The following is an 18,726-nucleotide window of genomic DNA, read 5'->3' on the forward strand; positions in this document are numbered from 1 at the left end:
AGAAATTATTTGTGATTTTCCACTTTGGGGGTATCTACTATCTGTATCTAAGAGCCTATGTTTCAAAATTAGAGTTGTTTCAAATAAATTTGACTAGGTTTTGAATCCCTCAAAGTTAGTAGTTTACTGTTTTCATGTTGATGCACATTGCACATAATTTTGGGTAGCCTTGTTTTACGAGTTATAACTTTGAGTTAGTTGACCAAAATCAAAAAATTCCTATTTTGTTAGATTTTAGGGGTCAAATTCTTGTTATGTTTCAAGTTTCAGCTTATGAAAAATCCATTTGATCATTTTTCAAATGTAATTCCACACGCAATTTCTATCTTTTTACTAGTGTCAAAAGTGCAGATTGTTTGGTACCCCTGTTCGGGATGTTATATCTAAAGATCCATGATTGGTAAGCCTAAATGGATTGTACCACTATGTTTTCCTCTAAAAATACTTCAAATGTGCCAATTTTCAAGTCATGACGAATCTATTTGCACACTTTTCTAGGTCAATTCCATTTGCAAAAATCACTTTTCTATCATTGTTTCAATCTGGAAAATCCAAGTAGCCTACTTTGACCATTCGCCATTTGTGCCTAGTTATTCATCATGAGGCCAAATTGAAAATCTATATTCTCCTCATGACAGTGAACCAATGCCCTAGTTTTCATCTTTCCAAGTGTTAGTTTGCCCAATTTTCTAAGTCAAATTTGAACCCAATTTATTGTTTTCTAACATGTTTTCTTGTAGGCAATATTGAGAGCTCAACTTTGATAGCAAATATATTTTGACCTCAAATTCATCATGAGACAAGATTCAATGGGATGCAAGTATGTGCAATAGAGATTTAGTGTACTAGTTTTTAGAACCCGATTAGGTGTTTGGGTTAGTATTAAAAGGCAGCCAATAGGCCCTATTAATTTTAAATTCACAATTTGCAAAATGTGGGTAAATGAGTTTTTAGTGATCAAATTAATGCTTGAAATCAATTTTAGATAATTTTAAGTGATCATTGGATCATTATGCAAAGTCAGTTGTTTGAAAACAATTTTCTTTTAATTAGACCCACTTGGGGCCCAATTGATTCCCTCAGATTGACAGAAACACTATGAAGGTAAAAGTTGAGTGGGAAACACATCTAATCAATTAGAGGTACTATCCAAGGATGGTTACCAGACTAAGAAAGGAAAGTCTAAGCCATGGGAAAACAATGCTTCCATTAAAGTGTCTAGTGCTAGTGGTTCTACCTCTTATCAACAAGTTGATCAGCGTCAAAGACCACTTCCTGTACCTGACAAGTTGAATTCCTCCATTGGTGAAAGGTGGATGTGCAATGTATGCACTCTATTGAACACTCAACATAGTATGTTTTGTGTTGTCTATGGGTCAAAAGGGCAAGATGAAAAAATTAAGGAACCTAATCATGGAGGAAAAGAAAAAAAAAAAAAAAGACATCGAAGTCACAAATAGTTAATTTAGTGGACTTTTCTCCAAGTGAGAACAGTAAAAATTCATTGGGTGGCAGTGTGTGGGGAAATGGTGGTGGCCAAAAACTTGTATCGATTGTCCTAAAAAGTCCTGTTGGTTACTCAGATAATTCTAAAATGTGATGTTTACAGGAAATTGAAGGAGTTGCTTTTGCTGAATAGTTACGATGAGATATATATTTTGTGCAAATTGATATATAGATGTGACCATTGCAATTGTTTGATTGTAAAATAATTGCCATGTTAAATGATTTGGTCCTAAAATATAATTAAATGTTCTAAGAAAAATAAAAAAGTGAGAGGAGCATGTAGTTAAAAGGTGAAGAGCAACCCATGAGAAAGGAAACACCCATATGCAAGAAGACCATGCATTGAACGAGGGAAAGCTAGAAAAAGAAAATCACATCCAGCAAAAGGAAGGAGTTGTGGCTAGGCTGAAAGCTATGGATCAACAAAGTGAAGAGGCCCTTTTCTAAGATACATGAGTAATAGAAGAGAGTTTCCAAATCTAAAAAGAGCCCACGATTAGGAGTAGGGGACATAAAAAGAACAAACATCAAAAGACACCTATGAAGAAAACCAAGCAGAGCTCCACGCCTAAACAAGAGGCAAATGCATTGAAAGAGAAAATAAGAAAAAAGAGGCACAGTCAAACAAGTAGAAACTACCTCATCCATGTATGGTAAAAAAGAAAAAACCGTAGGGAATCCACACATGCCATTAAGAAAAGAACCCACCTACTCAAAGGAATAGGGGAACAATTAGCTCCCATGTATAAATGGCAACCCGTAGACAAGTATGAAGGGCAGGCACATTCAAAAGACAAAGCCACAGCAATAAAAAGGACAATCCATGCCATGTAGAAGGTAGAAGCAGTTAATGAGAGCCCAAAGTGGCTTGCAAAAGGAATAGAAGTATTTGAAAATATGCATACTCATGAGGAGAAGCTGATGATTGCCAACTAGACCAACACATCAAAAAGGGAGCCCTATGATGGAAAGTCAGTGAGTTTGAAGCTAGGGACCAATGAAGTTCAAAAGCCAAAAATGTATGAATAAAGGGAGGCCCTTATAGATATTGTATTAGATGCACTAGCTGTTGAAGGTATATACCCAAACTCATGGGTAGTTTATGCAGCTCCCAAGCTTAAAACATTGAAGGAAAATGAAAAAGTTGAGCCCAGTATGATACCAAATTCTATGCTATTCAAGCTTGCCTTTCTAGAAAGAGATTAACGACTAGCTACTAAAAGAGCAAAGAACATAGGGCAGCGTATAGGATAGAGGAAGCCATGGCTCAATAAGAAAAAAAAGACCCATGCAGGTAAAAGCTTACGACTAAAAGCAAAAGGCATGCTAAAGGTAGAGTATTATGCCAAACAGCAGGAGTTAGAAAAAGAGAGAGCACGAGCACGTCATTTGCATTGGAGATAGGTGCCCACCATGGAATAGAAAGGGAATATGAAATTATTCTATTCTTCCCACATTCCTTGCAATTAATTGTATTTTATAGGCATCTGGGAAATGAGAGGTGCCACATGAAATATGGTTTCTCCATGCCTTTTCTCACTGCACCCTTGCATGCACATTTGCAATAAAATGGTAAAGTGGTTTTTGTCCCACATTGTCTGTGCATGGTCTTTTTTATAGTTAAAATACAATTTCACATGATGAGCTTAATGTCTTTAGAAAAGAGGCTTTTAGAAGCCAATCTTGCATGGGGGCCCACCTGTGGTTGACAGTTGGATCCAATGTAATCAAATTTTGAGCAAAAATGTAAGAGCACTGATGTGGCAAGATGCACTAAGATCTTTCCACGTGTCCCGATCATGTGGCTAGTGCTTCCCTGCTTGGGGAAGTTGCCACAAGGATAAAAAGTGTAGGCATACAAAAAATTGACATGTGGCACAGGACCTAGCTTGTGATGAGTTGGCACTAAAGGAGCCATTCAAGATGCATCACTAGATGCTTCCATGTGTCACGATCTAACGGCTTGTGCAATTCCAAAAAATAGAGATGCACACTAGTTAAGTAATGCAATATTGTGAGATGTGGTGGTAGTTGGGGTCGACCAATCAAAGAGTGCCACATGGCATCTAGTCAAACCAAGTTTGACCCAAATTTAGAGGAGTAGGGGAAATTTGAAAATTAATAAAAAAATATTATTTTTTATTGTTTCTCACAATAATTGGTGACATTGAGATTATTTTTAAATTTAAAAGGTCTTTTTCTAAAGTTTGAACTTTAGGACTTTGAAATTTTTGAAAATTTAAATTTCAAAGAGTTGTAGACTCGACTTTTCTAATAGAGGGGGACATTTTCAAACTCACTTTCAGGGGGTTTTCAGTAGGCTAAACATGCAACGTTATATATCACAAGAATTGTGAGAAGACAAACTTTTTGATTATGGAGTTTGTTTTTGCACAAGAATTCATTTGTTTGAAATATAGCCAAAAATGTAAAATTTGGGCCTTCTCAGTGAAATGAAAATTGGAAATGTAGTTACAGGTTTGGTAAAAACACTTGGTAAAATGCCTGTTGGATCAATTTTGAGGATATTATACCTTTCTACTATAATTTGGCTCCAATTTTTAGTTAGAAAGCAAAAAATGATCAAGGATTTGATTGATAAGTTACAAAGAGAGATAAGAGAGATTCTTTTCATTGCAAAGGAGGGAATTTCAAGTGGACACAAATAGATCCAGGAATTCTTTCTTTCCTATATCTTTATTTCTTTCATTAATTGTAAGGGTTCCAATATTGAGAAGAAAATCACTCACTACTGAGACACCATTCTTCAACATCTCTTCTTGTATGAACAACAATTTATGTTTTATGCAAATAGTTTTTATTTGTTAGGTGATTTGTGAAGTATTTCATACATCTTTCATGTATTTTGTTTCAAGAAAAACAAATAAAGCACAACAAAGTGTTTCAAATTTAGTTTGAATCTTGTCTCTTATTTGTGGATTTGTAATCTTTTCTAATTTGTGAACCAAGAGCATGAATTAGTTTATATTTTGTTTAAGGATGTATGTTATTGAAATTTCTTGCCGATGGAACAAAGAGCCATGTAATTGCTTGATGTTTATCACAAGGTTTTCAGATTTTATGAAAGGATAGTCTAAGTATGGGATTCATTTGGTTATAGATGTCTATTCACAAGGTGAAAGATAGATCAAGGATCTTGATGTAGAAATATGTCTGAGATTTCTAGAAGATGTATGGTTGTAATTCATTTAATTTCCCAATAAATAAGGCACTAATCAAAGATAGGATCATTAGGTTTTGTTGCTTATACTTGGGTCTTGCTGATATTAACATCGTTTATCAAGTGTTTTCCCTTTCATGTTGAAAATTATTCAAAGTTTAACCTACAGTTAGCTTACCAATTTCATGGGTTATGCTATTACCTATTTCATGCTTGTGATTCCTTGGTTAAGTATAGAGGATTTAGGGGTTTTTATCTACTTTGTGATATTCAAGGATATGTTTTGCACTGGTACCATATTGATTGAATCTGAGGTCTACCCACCTAGGTTTTGTAGAGCCTAAAGTAGAAGAAGGGTCACATCTTATAGTTGGCCTGGTGTCTGAAAGGATATGTCAAAAATGGGAGTTAGTTGCCCCTAGGTATGTTCTATTCTCATCAGGGTAATTGGAAACCTACAACATTTTCAAACACCAAGAAAATGGGGACTCTGCTGGGGAGTGTATTGAATTTGAATGGTAGACAAATGTTGAGAATTTTAAAAAGGAGATTCAATACAGTAGGAGAAGTGTATGAAAAAAATTGCATTAGTAAGTTATCTAATGTGTTTTCCAATTTTCTTATGCAAATATCATGTACCCCAATGATGCTTTGTTTAGGACAGTAGTGGCTTTCAAGGTTGAATGTAAATTGTATTGCTAAAAGGTGTTAATCTTTAGTCAATTCAGCCAGTTATTATTTCCAAAGTACTATTGTAATTTCAGAGTCGAAATTGTTTTAAAGAGGTTTCTCTCTTCAAATTTTTTAAAGATTTGCATATCCTATAAGTTGAGAGTTCAATTCAGATTTGTCATGTTATGAATCAAATTTTAAAATCTTTCTCACAATTGTGAGTGACAACTCTCTAAAGGATCTTTGTACCAATGTAGATCGGTTAATATATAAATGTTTTCAAAAAGTTTTCATCTTGGTAATGCAGATCTAAAAGTTAAGTTTTAGACAAGAAGAGAGATATATGAATTTCTGACTAATGAGTTTTAAAGTGTTGATTGATTTGCTATCATAAGAAATTTGAATTGTTAAAGTGAATCAAAGCAATGATTTCATTTTGTTCTTCTCAAGGAGATGGCAGCTCTATAAGGATTTGACCAGTGGTGTGAAGGAATTTCAATCTTGCACCTATGCCAAAATAGCAGATCAAAGTTCAACATCAACACTTGAGGTATTTTGGTTTTCATGTTTCTTTTTCATGGAAATCAAGTGTTTAAAAAGATTGCCTCTATTCAGTGATTTTAGCACTAGAAGAAAGAGTTAGAAGTTTTATTTTATAATGGAATTAGATCTCAAATCTAAAATTATTTTACCAAGATATGAAGATGTGTTGGAAGGTATGATAGAAATTAAAAAAGCTCTTCGCAATCAAATTGTCATATTTATAAGAAATGTGGTAGGAAATGTTCAAGGTCTAGAAAATGATCAGATCTATGAAAGGTTTAAATCAACACTTATGGATTTGCACATGTCTATAAGACCCAAGGAATCTTCATGTCCTATTGCTTTCTTAGATGTCTTTATACCTAATTTAGTTAATTGGCCATCACATTTGAGGTTACAAAAGATTTTTCATGTTGATAGTCTTTTCAAGAAATTTGAGAATGATTTAAATAGCCAATGTGAATGTGTTGAAAGTAGTAGTGAGTCTAGTGAATCCATAGATAATGACAACATTTCTTGTGATTCTAAAGAGATGGATTCTAGATCTACTGAATTAGATGATCTTGGTCAGCAGGATGAAGATGGTTATGTGACTAAAAATGAATCATGTGACAATATGCATGAGAGTGTGGAAAGTTTTAACAGTAGTATGAATAATTCTTCTTTTGGTAAAAATGAGAATGACACACCTTGTAAAGAGTTATTATGCAAAGAAGAGGTAATATTTTGTGGTATGGATTCTAGTTTTTTAGATTTTCATGTTAAGGGTACTGTTGTTGTAATTTTTTTAGATCAACCAGTTTATGATCAAAACCTAGGAGAAGAAACTTGTGATGAAGTCTTGTTGAGTGTTGATGAAATCTTAGAACTGCTAGCTCATGATCTTGAAACATATGCAAATGTTTCTCCAGATGCTCATGTTGTCCCTTGTGGTATTTCTTCTCAAGGTGAGGTCATTTCCCCAAGGTTTGATGTTGAATTTGATATAGAATCAGAATATTCGTTGTCAAGTTTTGGAGGTGTATTTGATAATAGATCAAGTATCAATACACATGACAAATTTTCTAACAAGGAGAGTACCAATAGGGAGAAGTTTTATTTTATTTTAGATCCTTATCATGTTGATTATATTGAAATTTGTTTCAAATATAACTAGGAAGCAAAGTCAAGTGATAAATTTGAGTATGAGTTTTCACTATATGGTAATGATAAGTTCAAAGTTCATTCTAATGAATTGTTTGATGAAGATTAAAATAAGCATGATTTATGTTAGCACTTTCATGATAGTTTTTTAGACTTGGTAACTAATCAGTTGTTTGAGTGTGAAGAGGTTTTAGCAAAAGGTAAATCTAATTTAATGAGTAACATGACTACAAGTAGGCAACAATTAGATCTTACATACTCTTCACATCTGGTGACACAAGGTGAGTTGCAAAGTTTTAACATATGCAACTTGTTGAATAATGTAGAATAAGAATCATTTATGTTTCCAATTAATAGCATGCATCATTCATGTGTGGATGATGGTTTTCACTTTGATCCTAGTTTACATGAGCATGCTGATGTTTTGTCTCATAATGAGCATGGTGTAGAGGTTAATGCTAATGTATTTATGCACTATTAGAATGATGGCAGTTATTTTGTTTTACCTCACGAGCTAAGTGAAGGTATTTTTAAAAATGGGAAAACAAATGAAAGTGAAATTTGGAGCTTACCTTAGCAAAATGCAAATGAAAATAAGGTTTTTGATAGAGGTAAACATTGTGAGAAAGTTTGGTTGCCCAGGGTGATCGTGTGTACATAGTAGTGGTAGTTGTTTCCTATTTTTAATAAAGTTGTTCAAGAAGTTTTTGAAGTTAGGTGTGTGGTATAATTCTCCTAGAGATCTGAATCCTTTCCATGCTTGCAAGGGGCATGCATCCCCAGATAGAGCCACTGTTGGTCTAATTTTTTACATTATAAAAAAAACTTTAGTCAAATTTGTAGCCCCAATTTTGATAAAATCAACCCCCATAAGTGCATATGTACTTGATTGTACATTTGAGCCCTGTAAGGTGTTTAATGTTTCTAACACCATGCATTCAGCCTATCCACTTGTTCCATGAAGTTAAATTGACATTTTGAGCCATTCTGTGAAGTCTCATTTTTAACAAATTCCAAATCTGCATTTTCACCCTTGTCAAACAGCGAAAGGAGGCTATGTTTGCATTTGAATATCTCACACCCAAAAATGTTTTGTCATTTTCCACTTTGGGAGTATCTAGTGTCTATATCTAAGAGCCTATAATTCAAATTTTGAGTCATTTTGAATACATTTGACTAGATTTTGAATCCCTCAAAGTTGGTAGTTTACTATTTTTATTTTGATGCACATTGCACATAATTCTGGGAAGCCTTGTTTGACAAGTTATAACTTTGACCTAGTTGACCAAAATAAAAAAAATCCTATTGTGTTACATTTTAGGGGTTAGATACTTTTTATGTTTCAAGTTTCAGCTTATAAAAAATCTATTTGATCAATTTTCAAATGTGATTCCACACACAATTTCTATCTTTTTACTGGTGTCAAAAGTGTAGATTGTTTGGCACCCCTATTCAAGATGTTATATCTCAAGATCCATGATTGGTAAGCCTAAATGGATTGTACCACTGTGTTGTCCTCTAAAAATACTTCAAGTGTGCCAATTTTCAAGTCATGATGAATCTATTTGTACACCTTTCAAGGTCAATTCCATTTGCAAAAATCACTTTTCTGTCATTGTTTCAATCTACAAAATCCAAGTAGCCTACTTTGATCATTTTCCATTTGCGCCCAGTTGTTTTTCATGAGCCCAAATCACAAATCCATATTCTCCTCCTAAAAATGATCTGACACCCTAATTTTCATCTTCCCAAGTGTCAGTTTTCCCAATTTTCCAAGCAAAATCCGAACCCAATTTATTGTTTTCTGACATGTTTTCTTGTAGGCAGTACTAAGAGGTCAACTTCGATAGCAAATATCTTTTGACCTTGAATTCATCATGAGATGAGATTCAACGAGATGCAAGTATGCATAACAGAGATTTAGTGTGCCAGTTTTTAGAACCCAATTAGGTGTTCGAGTCAGTTTTAAAAGCTAGCCAATAGGCCCTGTTACTATTAAATTCACAGTTTGCAAAAAGTGGGTAAATGAATTTTTAATGATCAAATTAATGCTCAAAATCAATTTCAAACAATTTGAGGTGATCATTGGATCATTATGCAAAACACATTTAATAGTAAAGGTAAAAGTTCAGTGGAAAACACATTTGATCAATTGAAGGTACTATCCAAGGATGGTTATTGGACTGCAAAAAGAAAGTCTAAGCCATGGGAAAAGTGTCTGGTGCAAGTGGTTCTACCTCTGATCAGCAAGCTAATCAGCATCAAAGACCATTTCCTGTACCTGAAAAGCTAAATTCATCCATTGGTGAAAGATGGATGTGCAATGTATGCACTCTATTGAATAGTCAACATACTATGCTTTGTGTTGTTTGTGAATCAGAAAGGCCAGATGACAAAATTAAGGAACCTAATCATGGAGGAAAAGAAAAACAAAAAAAAAGACATCGAAGTCACAAAGAGTTAATTTAGTGGATTTTTTCCAAGTGAGAAAAGTAAAATTTTTTTGGGTGGTAGTGTGTGGGGAAATGGTGGTGGCCAAAAACTTGTATCGATTGTCCTAAAAATTCCTATTGGTTACTTAGATAATTCTAAAAGGTGTTGTATATAGGAAATTGGAGGAGTTGCTTTTGCTAAATAGTTATGGGGAGATATATTTTTTGTGCAAATTGATATATAGATGTGACCATTGCAATTGTTTGATTGTAAAACAATTTTCATGTTAAATGATTTGGTCCTAAAATATAATTAAATGTTCTAAGAAAAATAACAAGTGAGAGGAGCACGTAGTTAAAAGGTGAAGAGCAACCCATAAGAAAGGAAATGCCCATATGCAAGAAGACCACACATTGAATGAGGGAAAGCCCAAGAGAGAAAATCACATCTAGCAAAAGGAAGGAGCTGTGGCTAGGATGAAAGCCATGGAACAACAAAGTGAAGAGGCCCTTTTCTAAGGTATGTGAGTAATAGAAGAGAGCTGCCCAATCTAAAAAGGGCCCACAATTATGAGTAGGGGACATAAAAAAGAAAAAACATCAAAAGACACCAGCAAAGAAAACCAAGTAAAGCTACATGCCTAAAGAAGAGGCAAATGCATTGAAAGATAAAATAAGAAAAATGAGGCATAGTCAAACAAGTAGAAACTACCTCATCCATGTATGGTTAAAAAGAAAAAATCATAGGGAATCCACGCATGCCCTGAAGTGAAGAACCCACATACTCAAAGGAACAGGGGACCAATTAGCTCCCATGTATAAATGGCAACCCGCAGACAGGTATGAAGGGCGGGCACATTCAAAAGATAAAGCCACAGTAATAAAAAGGGCAATCCATTCCATGTAGAAGGTAGAAGCAATTAATGAGAGCCCAAAGTGGCTTGCAAAAAAAATAGAAGTATGTGAAAATCCACATGCTCATGAGGAGAAGCAAATTTGAAGCTAGGGACTAGCAAAGTTCAAAATCTAAAAATGTATGAATAAAGGAAGGCCCTTCTAGATATTGTATTGGATGCACTAGTTTTTGAAGGTATAGACCGAAACTCATGGGTAGTTTATGCAGCTCTGAAGCTTAAAACGTTGAAGGAAAATGCAAAAGTTGAGCCTAGTATGATACCAAATTTTGCACTATTTAGGCTTTCCTTTCTAGAAAGAGATGAATGACTGGCTACTAAAAGAGAAAAAAACATGGGACAATGTATAAAACAAAGGAAGCCATGGGTAAATAAGAAAAAAAAGACCCACATAGGTAAAATCTTACACCTAAAAACAAAAGGCATGCTGAAGGTAGAGTATTACACCAAATAGAGGAAGTTAGAAAAAGAGACAGCATGGGCACATCATTTGCATTAGAGATAGGCACCCACCATGGAATAAAAAGGGAATGAAATTATTCTATTCTTCCCACATTCCTTGCAATTGATTGTATTTTATAGGCATCTAGCAAATGAGAGGCACCACATGAATATGGTTTCTCCATGCCTCTGCTCACTGCACCCTTGCATGTTCATTTGCAATAAAATGGTAATGAGGTTTTTGTCCCACATTGTCTATGTGTGGTCTTTTTTATAGTTAAAATACAAATGTACACAATGAGCTTAATGTCTTTAGAAATGAGGCTTTTGGAAGCCAAGCTTGCACAGGAGCCCACTCGTGGTTGACAGTTGGATACAATGTAACCAAATTTTGAGCAAAAATGTAAGAGAGCTAATGTGGCAAGATGCACTAAGATCTTGTCATGTGTCCCAATCATTTGGTTGGCATTTCCTCACTTGGGGAAGTTGCCTAGAGGATAAAAAGGGGCATGGAAAAAATTAACATGTGTAGTGGGACCAAGCTAGCGATGAGTTGGTGCCAAAGGAGCAGTTCAAGATGGATAACTAGATGTTTCCATGTGTCATGATTTGATGGTTTGCACAATTTTGCAAAATAGAGATGCACACTAGTTAAGTAATGCAATATTGTAGGATGCTGACACATGTTAGCAGGCCTCGCTCAACTAATGATGTGGTGATGAGGTTGTAGTTGGGGTCAACCAATTAGAGAGTGCCATGTGGCATCAGGTCGAACCAGGTTTGACTTGAATTCAGAGGGGTAGGGAGAAATTTGATAAATAATAAAAAAATATTATTTTTTATTGTTTCTCAAAATAATGGGTGATGTTGAGATTATTTTTAAATTTAAAAGGTCTTTTCTAAAGTTTGAACTTTAGGACTTTTTTGAAATTTTTGAAATTTTAACTTTCAAAGAGTTGTAGACCTAAGTTTTCTAGTAGAGGGGGACATTTTCAAACTGGCTTTCAAGAGGTTTTTGGTAGGCTAAATATGCAATTTTATATATCACTAGAATTGTGAGAAGATGAACTTTATGTTTATGGAGTTTGTTTTTGCACAAGAATTCATTTGTTTGAAATATAGCTAGAAACGTAAAATTTGGGCCTTCTAAGCAAAATGAGTGAAAATTGGAAATGTAGTTATAGGTTTGGTAAAAACACTTGCTAAAAGGCATGTTGGATATATTTTGAGGATATTATACAATTCTACTATAATTTGGCTCCAATTTTCAGTTAGAAAGCAAAAAATGGTCAAGGATTTGATTAATCAGTTACAGAGAGAGATAAAAGAGATTCTTTTCATTCCAAAGGAGGGAATTTCAAGTGGATAGATGTCAAACATAGAATAGATCTGGAAATTCTTTCTTTCCTATATCTTTCTTTCTTTAATTCATTTTAAGGGTTCTAATTTTGAGTAGAAAATCACTCACTACTGAGACACCATTCTTCAGCATCTCTTCTTGTATGAACAACAATTTATGTTTTATGCAGATGGTTTTGATTTGTTAGTTGATTTGTGAAGTATTTCATACATCTTTCATGTATTTGATTTCAAGTAAAACAAATAAAACATAGCAAAGGGTTTCAAATTAAGTCTGAACCTTGACTCCTATTTGTGGATCTGTAATCTTTTCTAATTTGTGAACCAAGAGCATGAATTAGGTTACATTCTATTTAAGAATGTATGTGATCAAAATGTCTTGCTGATGGAACAAAGAGCCATGCAATTTCTTGATGTTTATCATAGGGTTTTCAGATTTTATGAAAGGATAGTCTAAGTATGGGATTATTTTGATACAAATGTCTATTCACAAGGTGAAAGATAGTTCAGGGATCTTGATGTAGAAATGTCTAAGATTTCTAGAAGATGTATGGTTGTAATTCATTTAATTGCCCAATAAATAAGGCACTGATCAGAGATAGGGTCATTAAGTTTTGTTTCTTATACTTGGGTCTTGTTGATATCAACATCATTTATCAAGTGTTTTCCCTTTCATGTTGAAAGTTATTCAAATTTTAATCCACACTTATCTTACCAATTTCATGAGTCATGCTATTAGCTATTTCATGCTTGTGATTCCTTGGTCAAGTATAGAAGATTTAGGGGTTTTTATCTACTTTGTGAGATTCATGGATATGTTTTGTACTAGTACCATATTGATAGAATCTGAGGTCCACCCGCCTAGGTTTTGCAGAGCCTAAAGTAAAAGAAGGGTCATACCTTATAGTTGGCCTGGTGTCTAAAAAGATATGTTGAAAATGGGAGTTAGCTACCCCTAGGTATGTTCTATTCTCATTGGGGTAATTGGAAACCTATAATTTTTTTAAACACCAACATACTCCACGTCCAAGGTAGAGTTTGCAAGGACTAATTCATAGCAAGAAATAAAGGTGATTAGGAATATCCATATCAAGGGCAAGCAATAGATGATAGTAGTCAAAGAAATCCCCAACAGAAAAAACATAAAGCCACAACTTGTAAATTAAAAAGAGACCTACTATCAGCCATAAGGGAAGTTGATTTGTAATATTGATGAAGAAAAGAAGCCATCCACAACACTAGCCACAGAGGAAAGTCAAAGCAATAGTTGGGAAACTAGTAATATATGATTCTCCTCCATCAATTGAGCATAAGTTTTCCCTCTCTTCTTATTTTGGCACTGGTTGATTAGAATCTAGTAGGCTTGGAAATTGTATGCACATGTAAGTTTGGGAGTATAGTCATGGGGCTAGAAGTATCGAAATATGGTTTAAGAGGAAGTGATCTACGTATTGCACCTAAAAATGCACATCTTGAATTGAAGCCACAAGATCAATTGGCCAAAAGTTACTATCATCAAAGATGTTGTAGAATCAAATTAAATACAAGGAGCTCTTAAACATGGTTCAAACTAGACACAAGGTCGAAATAGAAGCACTCTATTGTCATGGATATGGCTTTTTGGCATAGTATATGGGGGCATTTGAAGAGGTAAAAAGCATCCTAAATCTCTTCTTCTATGTCATTTGAAGCTAGTTCTAGAGAAGAAATCACATGTATTTCTACATTTTGAATACATCCAAAAATATAAAGCCTTTTCTTATGATTTTCAGAGGTGTTGTAGAAATTTTGGGTTTTAGCTACTTTTGGGAGAAAGTTTATCATTTCACAAGCCAATCCTTTATCCCACATTGAGCAAGCATGGCTATATTGTGTTGTTTAAATACAAAAGCATACAATGTCATAATGTCTTTAAGACACAAGGCTTTTGAAGTTTAAACCATACACGTGGGTCCCAATTAGATAGAGGAAGGATGTAATAAATTTTGGATAGGAGGTATGACATGGAAGCCCATCGGAGAAGGTCATCAGATTCCAATGGTTGCCATGTTGCCACTAGAAAATGGGAGGTTTTTTGGCAAGCACCGTGGTGACCTCTTGGAAAATTAAAAAATCTAGCAAAAGGTTGTGACAAAAGTTGTGGATCCCACCTAGATACAACTAGCAAATCAAAATCCAACAAGTGGTAGTACATGATGATGGATTGATGAACCAAGTAGTGACATGGTAGTCTGATTCAACGATGCACCAAATCATGTCACATGGTAGATTTGATGGTAGTCAATATGTTGCCAAAGGGAAGTTACAACCACGTGACATGGCGACCCAACTAGCAAGTGACATGTGGCAATGAGTTGGTACTAGTTGGTAGTGAGGTTGATGAGTCAAAAATTGACACATGGTGGAGGCTTCAAACATGACATGCTTCCTAAGGTGCTGACATGGTAGAAAATGACATGTGTCACAAGGTTGTTATGTCGTGATGATGTGACAAAATTTTGAGTGGGATAGTGACATAATGATTGATGATGTGGCACGGTGACATGGTGCAATGATGTGACAAAATATGTAGCAAATAAGATGGTGCCACATGGCACCTAGATGGTAGGGGTCAAATGACAAAGCAGAAGTGAGCCAATCTAGTAATGACATGTGTCAGGCTTAGTCAACTAGGTTTGGAACAAAGTGAAAAGGGAGGGAAATTTCAAGAGGCACACACACACACACACACACACACACACACACACACACACACACACACACACACACACACATATATATATATATATATTTATTTATTTATTTATTTTTATTGTTTCCTCTTCTAAACATGGAGGTCAAGTTTTTCAATAAAGTTTGAATCAATGATATAGTTCAAATGTCTTAAAATTACTAAATTTTTGCAAATATGTAATATGAAGCCTAGTATGAGCTAATTTTTCAAACTGAGATTATGGGAGCTCTTGATAAGTGAATATAGGCATATTATATATTTCCAAAACTAGTAGAAGATAAACATTCCAATTATGGAGTTTTTTTTTGCATAGGAAGTCATTGGTTCAAGTCATAGGCAAAAATGTAAAATTTGGGCTTTCTTAGTGAGATTGGAAAAAATTGAAAATGTAGTTACAGGCATGATAAAAACACATGGTAAAAGGTCTGTTTGGTTAATTTTGAGAATATTATGCCATTTTGGTATAATTTGGCTCCAATTTTTAGTTATGATGGATATTTATTTTTCTAGTTGGGCTGAATTTTGGGATTGAAGTTGGAGTCATGATTGAAGAATTAGATCTTTTTGTGAAATGAAAATATTTCTAGGTTAGGATTGAATTCTTTCATCCTATGTGTGTGTGTGTGTGTGTGTGTAGATATCTATGTATATATATCTATGTGTATATATGTGTTTGTGTGTGTGTGTGTGTGTGTGTGTGTGTGTGTGTGTGTGTGTGTGTATCTTTCTCTCTTTCATTTGGGATGTGCTGGTTCCAAACCATGAAGCTATGCTTTAGCTATGATACCCCCTTCCCATCCCATCAATTTCTCATTCCCACCATTTTTTCTCTTGTATGACAACATATGTTTATTGTATAGTCTATTTTGTTAGGTATCTTGTGAGTCAATTTCATGCATCTTCATGTATTATTTCAAGGAAATTAATACAAAGAATGGTAGGTGTTGAGTTTCATTTTAAATCTTATCTCCTTTATTAGTGATTTTCAATGTTTTATGATCTTTGAACAAAGATTCTAGATCATAATTGTTGTCCCTTAAGCTTGTATGTTGTTTCATTATTGCTTATAGTTCAATGAGTTATCTAAATGCTTCATGGAAATCAACAAGGTTGTAGATTTATTGAGGATGACATTAGGTAAGAATGAGATTTAGATTGAAACTGATATCTAATTTACAAGGTAAATGGATAGATATGGAGTCTTGGCATAGGATATGTGTCTTGGATGTCCAAAAATGCATGAGAGAGATTTATGAATTTTCCTAATGGATGAGGCATAGATCAACTATAGGATCATTAATTTTTTGTCTATACTTAGTTTTCATCTACTTTTCCCACACATATAAAATCAAATCAAAATTCAAATCATCTTTATATTTTATGTTTGAAGAGGTAGAATAGAATGCCTTCTCTCAACCTATGAATTACATTGTCTTGAATTTAGCTATTGCAGATCTATGTTATTGTATAAGTCAATAAGAGAAATAAGGGTTTCATCTACTATTAATAGATTCAAGAATATGTTTAGCACTGGTACCATTTAAATTGAATCCGAGGTCCACCCACCTAGGTTTTGCAGAGCATGAAGTAGAAGAAGAGTCTAGCCTTATAGTTGGCCCAGTGTCTAAAATGGTATATTGAAGATTGGAGTTAGCTGCCCTTAGATGTATCTTGTTCTCATCGAGGTAATTTGAAACTCGTGTTGTTTCAAAACACCAAAAAAATGGCAACTCTATTGGGGAAATAAGATGGAAATACACCTTGTTAAAAGGACAAGAATCTTTGGTGTTAATTAAATACTTCAATCCTATTTTTTAGTATGGTTTTGTCCATCTAACTCACCAAAAAAATGTTGACTCTACTAGGGAGTGTACTGAATCTAATTGGTAGACAAACCTTGAAAATTTGAAAGAAGGAGATTCAATTAGGAGTAGAAGTGTGTGAAAAAATTGTAGTAGTAAGTTATCTAATGTATTTTCATGTTATCTTATTCAAATATCATGCACCCTAGTGATGCTTTGTTTAGAACAAAAATTTAGAATTGTTCAAAGATATTTTCTCTCTTCAGAGTGTTTGACAATTTGCAAGTCTCATAAGTTGAAAGATTCAATTCAATTTTGTCATGTTGTAAATCATGTTTTAAATCTTTCTCACAATTGTGAGTGGTGACTCTCTAAAGGATCTCTATACTAGTGTAGATCAGTTATATATGAATATTTTTAGGACCGTTCAACTAAATTGTGCAAATCTAAAAGTTATGATAAGTTTTAGGCAAGAAGAGAGAGTATATGAGTCCTTGACTGATGAGTTTTGAAGTGTTGTGTTTGATATGCTATCATAAGAAATTTGAATGTTAAAATGAATCACAACAATAATTTCATTTGGTTCTCCTCAAGGAGATGGAAGCTCTACAAGGATTTGATTAGTGGTGTGAAGAATTGAAATCAACATCTATGCCAATCAGTAGATCAATGTTTTCAGCATCAACACTTGAGGTATTTTATTTTTCATGATTTTTTTCTTGTCATGAAAGAAAGTGGTATACAAAAGTGTTCTCTATCAAGTGGTATTTTCAGCGCTAAGTATGAGATTGGTTTGATTCATCTCAGCATACTTTGTGAAAGATAGATTCATTAAGTGTTTTTATATTTTGAAGTATATTCAAAGTTTGAATTGGTAGAATATTTTTAGATCTACTCCAAATAATATATTCTGAAAGTAACCTTGGTGAATGAGTGTTAAGTTTGTGAGAAATGTCAAATTTCCCTTCACCTAGTATGCAGTTCATAGATAAGAATTATAGATCTTTTTCTACCAAGAGATAGATGCCATTAAATTTTGATGGCATTCATGGTTTCCCAAACATTGTACCATATCATCTCAGAAAGTATTTGCCTAAGTTTAATAGGAAACATGGAAATTCAGCTAGTCATCATGTTCAAGTTTTCAGTGACTTAATGGGTGACTATAAAATTTATCATGAAGATGTGCATATGAAGTTGTTTGTTCAAACTTTAGAAGATGATGGTAGGGATTGGTTTTCCTTTTAGCCGGCATGTTCTATTTCATCTTGGGATGAATTAATTTCAGCCTTCATGAAGTAGTTTGGGGAAAGAATAAGCATCTCTAATTCTTTTGATAAGTTCTTGAAGATCCAAATCAAGAGTAATGAATTAGTTCATGAATTCAATATCAGATTTGTAAAGATTGTAAATGATATTCTTGAAAATGGTAAGCCAAATGATCAAATGTGTTTAATAGTTTATCTTGACACATTTGATTTGAAGACGAGTTATTTATTGAGAGATAAAGAACCTAAGACTTTACATCAGGCATTCATGACAACAATAGAGATTGAAAATAATATAAAGTACGGATTAACTAGGAGTCACTTCTCTAGGAATGTTTTCCAACAAGATGAGGTTCAAAGGAAGATTCGTTGTCATAAAGAATGTTTAATTTTAGATCAGCAAGTAAGTACTACTGTTGTTGTAAGTAATCTTGTTGAAAAATCAAAAGTAAAAAAATGTGATCATGAAGTCTCTTTGTTGTAAAAAGGAGCCAAGTCCATTCTTATTGAATATAGTGCACATGTTTGTGATATCATAATAGTAGATGACAGATTTAGTTCACTTGATCAGTTAGATATACAAGATATAAATTCAATGGTTTCTTTCCTATTGATGATTTTCTTTATGTTGAAAACATAACGAATCATGAAGAGGAAAGGTATTCATCTTAGTATGAGGATGAAGAAGCTGGAAGTGATCTTTCAAGTGATGAAAGTAAAGTTGTTGATCC

At 33.9% G+C, this 18,726-nt stretch overlaps 1 pseudogene; it reads left to right on the forward strand.

The window, feature by feature from the left end:
- The first annotated feature begins 1,098 nt into the window (after positions 1-1,098).
- On the forward strand, positions 1,099-9,683 carry LOC149534669 (uncharacterized; annotated as a pseudogene).
- The last annotated feature ends 9,043 nt before the right edge of the window (positions 9,684-18,726 follow it).

This window comes from Cupressus sempervirens, chromosome 10, assembly GCF_028749045.1.
Source record: "Cupressus sempervirens isolate cs-2001-9-10 chromosome 10, ASM2874904v1, whole genome shotgun sequence".
Classification (NCBI taxonomy): Eukaryota; Viridiplantae; Streptophyta; class Pinopsida; order Cupressales; family Cupressaceae; genus Cupressus; species Cupressus sempervirens.